A 6,000-nucleotide genomic window follows, 5' to 3' on the forward strand; every position below is an offset into this window, starting at 1 on the left:
CCTGGATTCATCCGAAAAAATGACGTTTTGCAATTCGTGCACCCAGGTTCGTCGTTGAGTAAACCATCGCAGGCGCACCTGTCTGTGATGACGCGTCAAGGTTAACCGCAGCCATGGTCTCCGAGCTGATAGTCCATGCTGCTGCAAACGTCGTCGAACTGTTCGTGCAGATGATTGTTGTGTTGCAAACGTCCCCATCTGTTGACTCAGGGATCGAAACGTAGCTGCACGATTCGTTACAGCCATGCGGATAATACGCCTGTCATCTCGACTGCTAGTGATACGAGGGCGTTGGGATCCAGCACGGCGTTCCGTATTACCCTCCTGAACCCACCGATTCCATATTCTGCTAACAGTCAATGGATCTCGACCAACGCGAGCAGCAATGTCGCGACACGATAAACCGCAATCGTGATAGGCTACAATCCGGCCTTTATCAAAGTCGGAAACGTGATGGTACGCATATCTCCTCCTTACACGAAGCATCAAAACAACGTTTCACCAGGCAACGCCGGTCAACTGTGGTTTGTGTGTGAGAAGTCGGTTGGAAACTTTCCTCATGTCAGCACGTTGTAGGTGTCGCCACCGGCGCCAACCTTGTGCGAATGCCCTGAAAAGCTAATCATTTGCATATCATGGCATCTTCTTCCGGTCGGTTAAATTTCGCGTCTGTAGCACGTCATCTTCGTGGTGTAGCAATTTTAATGGCCATTAGTCGAACTGGTTGCTTGTATAAATCTGACTGCTGCTGATATAAAGTAGTATTGCAGCGATATAATTTTAAGATCTTTTAAAGTTGTTTTAGCTATCCAAGTTTTTATTTGTAGGCTAATGGACTTTACTTTCCGCAAAGCCCTCCTAGGTTGGAGCGACAGACAATGTGGTACACTTCGTTATTCCTGCTGATACCAGAATAGGCGCCAGTCCCTGTACGTATTCACTTATTTACTACAGAATCTAACGGGGTCCGCATCAACGATTGTGGTCTTACCTCTAGCGAGCGATTTGCACTGTTTCTACTTCTATGCTTTTTCATTTCCGTAGTTATCGTTTAGGAGCTTATGGAACATTCAAAAGTAGGAACTGCAATTTGATAATCTTACGTGACGTAGTTTCTGAAGGCAGAATTCTGCATGGACAGACGGCCCTATTCCCTTGACTTATGCATAACAAAAGTTTCTAAGGATTTTGGCCGGCCGCGGTGGTCTAGCGGTTCTGGCGCTGCAGTCCGGAGCCGCGGGACTGCTACGGTCGCGGGTTCGAATCCCGCCTCGGACATGGGTGTGTGTGATGTCCTTAGGTTTAAGTAGTTCTAAGTTCTAGGGGACTTATGACCTCAGATGTTGAGTCCCATTGTGCTCAGAGCCATTTGAACCATTTTTAAGGATTTTGACAGCTCAGCGGGTGAAATCTTTCTTGCAGATTCTGTAAATGCTAGTTGCATTGCTGTTTCTTCAAAAAGCACGATTCTTTTAATTTAGTTTTGTTTTTGTGTGCCAGAGAAATTATAACATTTGTTTCTGGGAAAATTAATTGAACTAGTCTTTTAGGTTATCCTTGGTGTATTAGGTGCACAAGAACCACCTCATGTTTAATCGTATGAATCACTGTTATTGAAAACCCTGATACTTATTGCACATAAAAATTTCAAATTTGAACCGGTTTTTTTACAGTGCTTTTAAAAAAGTCACTGTTAATCACGTCCCTATTTACATCACTGTACGTTTTCCTAACTCTCTAAGCCACATGAAGTACATTGATCTTATATCATGCAATGTATGACCTCGCTGATATGAACCACAACTGAGTGTGATCCAGCCTTCTCTGTTACAGGTGAGAGACTTCTATCTGTATCATCCGTCGGTTGCAGACAATAAACGGAATCCGTTTACTGAGATCCGTGGAAACATCCTAAAAAGGGTTTTCGTTCTATCACAAGACCACGTGAAACTTCATTTACGTAATGGGTGTCTCAACATAGTGTCCCCGTTACATAACTTGCGTATGAATGCCTAAATAGTGTTTTGTAATGTTATGAACATTACATTCGAAAAATCGAAAATTATGTGTATTTTTTAGTAATAAATGTGATAGATGGGAAAAAATTTGGTGGACCTATACCCACTGCTGTTTTATTTTACTATCCCTGTCGTTTAACTGCTGTCTAGAAAACTTATGATGTAAGAGTTCGCAGTTTGTTATAGAAATGCCACATCTTCACTCTGCAAAGCCCACATTCTACTCTTGCTTCTAGAAAATATAAGAACTAAACATTTTTTCTTGAGAGTCATACTACTTCCTTCTAATCAAATGGAATTTTACTAAACTACTGTAATTATTGAGCCGGCCGGAGTGGCCGAGCGGTTCTAGGCGCTACAGTCTGGAACCGTGCGACCGCTACGGTCGCAGGTTCGAATCCTGCCTCGGGCATGGATGTGTGTGACGTCCTTAGGTTAGTTAGGTTTAAGTAGTTCTAAGTTCTAGGAGACTGATGACCTCAGCAGTTAAGTCCCATAGTGCTCAGAACCATTTGTAATTATTGCTATCGGGATCAGTATAGCTATACTTATTCAAAAAAATAAATAAATAAATAATAATGATTGATCATTTGATTCTAGGGTTCAAATCCACATACAGCCATTCATATTTATGTTTAACCTGATTTCCTTGAATCGCTCCAGGTAAATGTCAGACTTGTTCCTCTGCCTGGGCGTCGCTATGTCCTTCCCCATCCTTGAAGCGATCTAAACTTGTGCTCTGTCTCTAAGTAGATTATTGTCAGAGGAACTTTAAGTCCTAATCCTCCTCCCTTCCTTTAAATATGAGTTTTTATCATGAAACTGAAAAATATCGTAAATATTGTTGGCATTTGAAAGGTAAGGTTATTGTCTCTCAGGTCTAAAATGGAAACCCATCTCCAACGAAGCCAAGGCACGTCTTGCTGAAGAAGGAACGACTGTTCAGCGTCCGTGCTACGTGGTTCTCAGAACTGTCTTAACAGGTGAACTGTTCTCTATCATTACAGTGTATCGACGACGTTTATTTTCAGCAGAACAAGTGAAATATTTATTTTTATATTTTTTCCGAGAGATTTCTTGTATTTAAATTCAAAAAAAGAGGAAAAAATAAGGTGTGTATCAAAAGTATTCAACCCAATTTGCAAGATTACACTTTCAGCATGAATGGAGATACGAACTTATGGTAGATTTTTAACTTATACGTCGAAATTATAAATCTGCCTTGTAGTCAGCCGGTTCACATATTTGCCAGTAGGTGCATCCATGGTACAGGTCATTCGCACACTTCTCACTCAAAAGGAGACCACATGGAGACTGCCAAAAGCCAGTGGTGTAGAATTTCCTTTACTCTTCCAAAACCAGTATTGGGTAGGCCAACTCTTTAAGAACTAAGCTCTAAATGTATGTGTGCGATGTTAAATGAATAACCCGAAGTTTACAGCCCTAGGTATAGCACTTAAAGTGGAGAATTTGCACAAAATTTCGCTCTCACGCTATGTGACTGGAGTAGTATGTTGTTTGTGATTTAGACCCAATAGCTAGCACCTTCTTGCAAAGGCCCACAATGTAATGCAAGTGAAGAGGTGGAACAGAAAAAAATTATTAAATTCAGTACTCATATTTCTTCATAATCACGTTTATGGGATCAACACATAAACAAATAATCAAAACCTGTGATGGTTATTTCTATCCTAGTTTGCATTAATATTAAATGGAAATCAGTGTCACTCCACTGTCAGTTACATTACTTCTTGCTCTCTTAAGAATTTACACTCTCTTGATGTCCAACGATAACTGAAAACTATATAGTCCCGTAATTCTCAATCGGAACAGTAGCTGCAAGTTGATGACTAAAAACCCTTCACTCTACACGTTCATTACAAGGGCAAAGGAGATGAGATAGGCGATCGTCCAGCATTCCACAAGTGTGAAATCAGACTGAACCAGTCTGCCGGTGCTACGAATTATGCTCACCCTGCGACCTTATGGGTTGTATGGAAGTGTGCACGTGGTGTGGATGACGAAATAAAATACAATCTCTCTCATCAACTCGCCGAAAATCAGAATTATATACTGGTTGCAAGTTCTGTATCAGCTCGGAGTCCCCTGGTGCTCTTGCGTGAATCGATTTACCCACGCATTGCACAGCACAAAAACTTCAATGGGCCCCCCGTAAATGTGATTGGACTTATAAGTTTGGCTACGTTTCGTCTAAGGAGCGCCAGCTCACATTCGTAGCAAATGTACCCAATCTTCCACAAACGTATTTAATATTAACGCAGGTATTTAAAAATCACATACGCACTCACGTATTTCTTAAAGTTTCATACATTCGAGTTCATTTCCAATAAGAACATAGAAAAATTGAAAGACACAGTTCACAATAAATTAACTTCAGAGCCTGACCGAGTTTCTTAAGATCTTCGAGGCGGTTGAATAAACCACGAAAAATTGTGTGAATTATCTTTCTAAAACCATTAAAGTTCCAGAGTATCACAAATTTCAAATTTCGGAATGGGTACACACTGAAACCTTCTACGTAATACTTGTGTTACACGCAACCCGAAGAGTAACAAGTCCAAGAGATGTTGAAAGATTTCAATGTCCGGAAGTAGGAACTCTGAATAATTCAAAAGCGAACTAGTGGATGTTTCACCGCTCGTCAGATAACACTTTCTCGATGCACAGACCAACACTGCCTGACCTCCAACGGCGTCCGAACATAGACTCCCCTTCAAAACGCCGCTGTTCACCCAGTTAAACCACTGAACACGAAAATTGCTGAAATTCTTAAATCTTTTATGCACGTATTTTCCGAGAAATATTATGCTGTAATCAGTTTTCTTATGTCTGCCGCAGTTTATTTATAAACAATAATTTCTATGGTTTTTGTGCGTTTTCGGATTTATAAGTGTGAGCATTATCACACAATTAAAATTATATATTAAATATTTTTCTGTATATCTAAAGTTTACAGTACTGTCGCTATTTTCAATGTTTCTCTATTTATTTAGTAAGAAGAGCTGTTTTTAATGGCACGAAATCCACTTCTCAGCCTCTCATTTAAATATGATTTCAATAAATCTACTATCACAGTCCGAAACTGTTCTACGAGACACCTCGTTTGTTGTAGCCGCATAATGCATTGCCGTGATATTCATTTTTACAGTTCAGGAATTATTTATAACGCTTAACTCACAATAACTCATAACTAATGCAGATATCGAAGGTGCATCTTCACACACGCAACCACCAGTTTTTCCGCTTCAAAAGAGTCTACTGGCTATTCTGTGACACATGCGGCTCAATATTTATTAAGTTTTGGGGTCAGCTTTAATTTTGCACTGGACGCGAAAAGCGGCCATGAGGAACGAGCAGCCATTGTGCCGCCCAACGGAAGGGTTTTCCTGGTCACGTGGTCCACCGTAGCGATCAGTGGAAGAGCAGACACAACCACATCTGCGGCGCCTAATGTGAAACTAGCCCTCCACGTACTCCTGTCAAGCCACCGTGGTACAACAACCGAACTAGAAAACTGCTGCGGAAGCAAAGGGAACTTCACAGCAAACATAAACATAGCCAAAGCCTTGCAGACAAACAAAAATTACGCGAAGCGAAATGTAGTGTGAGGAGGGCTATGCGAGAGGCGTTCAATGAATTCGAAAGTAAAGTTCTATGTACTGACTTGGCAGAAAATCCTAAGATATTTTGGATCAAAACAAAATGTCCAGACACTCTGTGACCAAAATGGTACTGAAACAGAGGATGACAGACTAAAGGCCGAAATACTAAATGTCTTTTTCCGAAGCTGTTTCACAGAGGAAGACTGCACTGTAGTTCCTTCTCTAGATGGTCGCACAGATGACAAAATGGTAGATATCGAAATAGACGACAGAGGGATAGAGAAACAATTGAAATCGCTCAAAAGAGGAAAGGCCGCTGGACCTGATGGGATACCAGTTCAATTTTACACAGAGTACGC

The 6,000-nt window shown here is 41.0% G+C and overlaps 1 protein-coding gene across 16 annotated transcripts in view; it reads left to right on the top strand.

The window, feature by feature from the left end:
- Positions 1-2,120, top strand: part of LOC126202879 (putative mediator of RNA polymerase II transcription subunit 26) — a 92,357-nt gene extending 90,237 nt beyond the window's left edge. For all 16 annotated transcript variants that reach the window (XM_049936924.1, XM_049936921.1, XM_049936920.1 and 13 more), the window contains one exon: positions 1,834-2,120. The gene's annotated coding sequence lies outside the window, so the exon portion shown is untranslated. The remainder of the gene's footprint in view (positions 1-1,833) is intronic.
- Positions 2,121-6,000: the final 3,880 nt, after the last annotated feature.

This window comes from Schistocerca nitens, chromosome 9 (assembly GCF_023898315.1).
Source record: "Schistocerca nitens isolate TAMUIC-IGC-003100 chromosome 9, iqSchNite1.1, whole genome shotgun sequence".
Lineage (NCBI taxonomy): Eukaryota > Metazoa > Arthropoda > Insecta > Orthoptera > Acrididae > Schistocerca > Schistocerca nitens.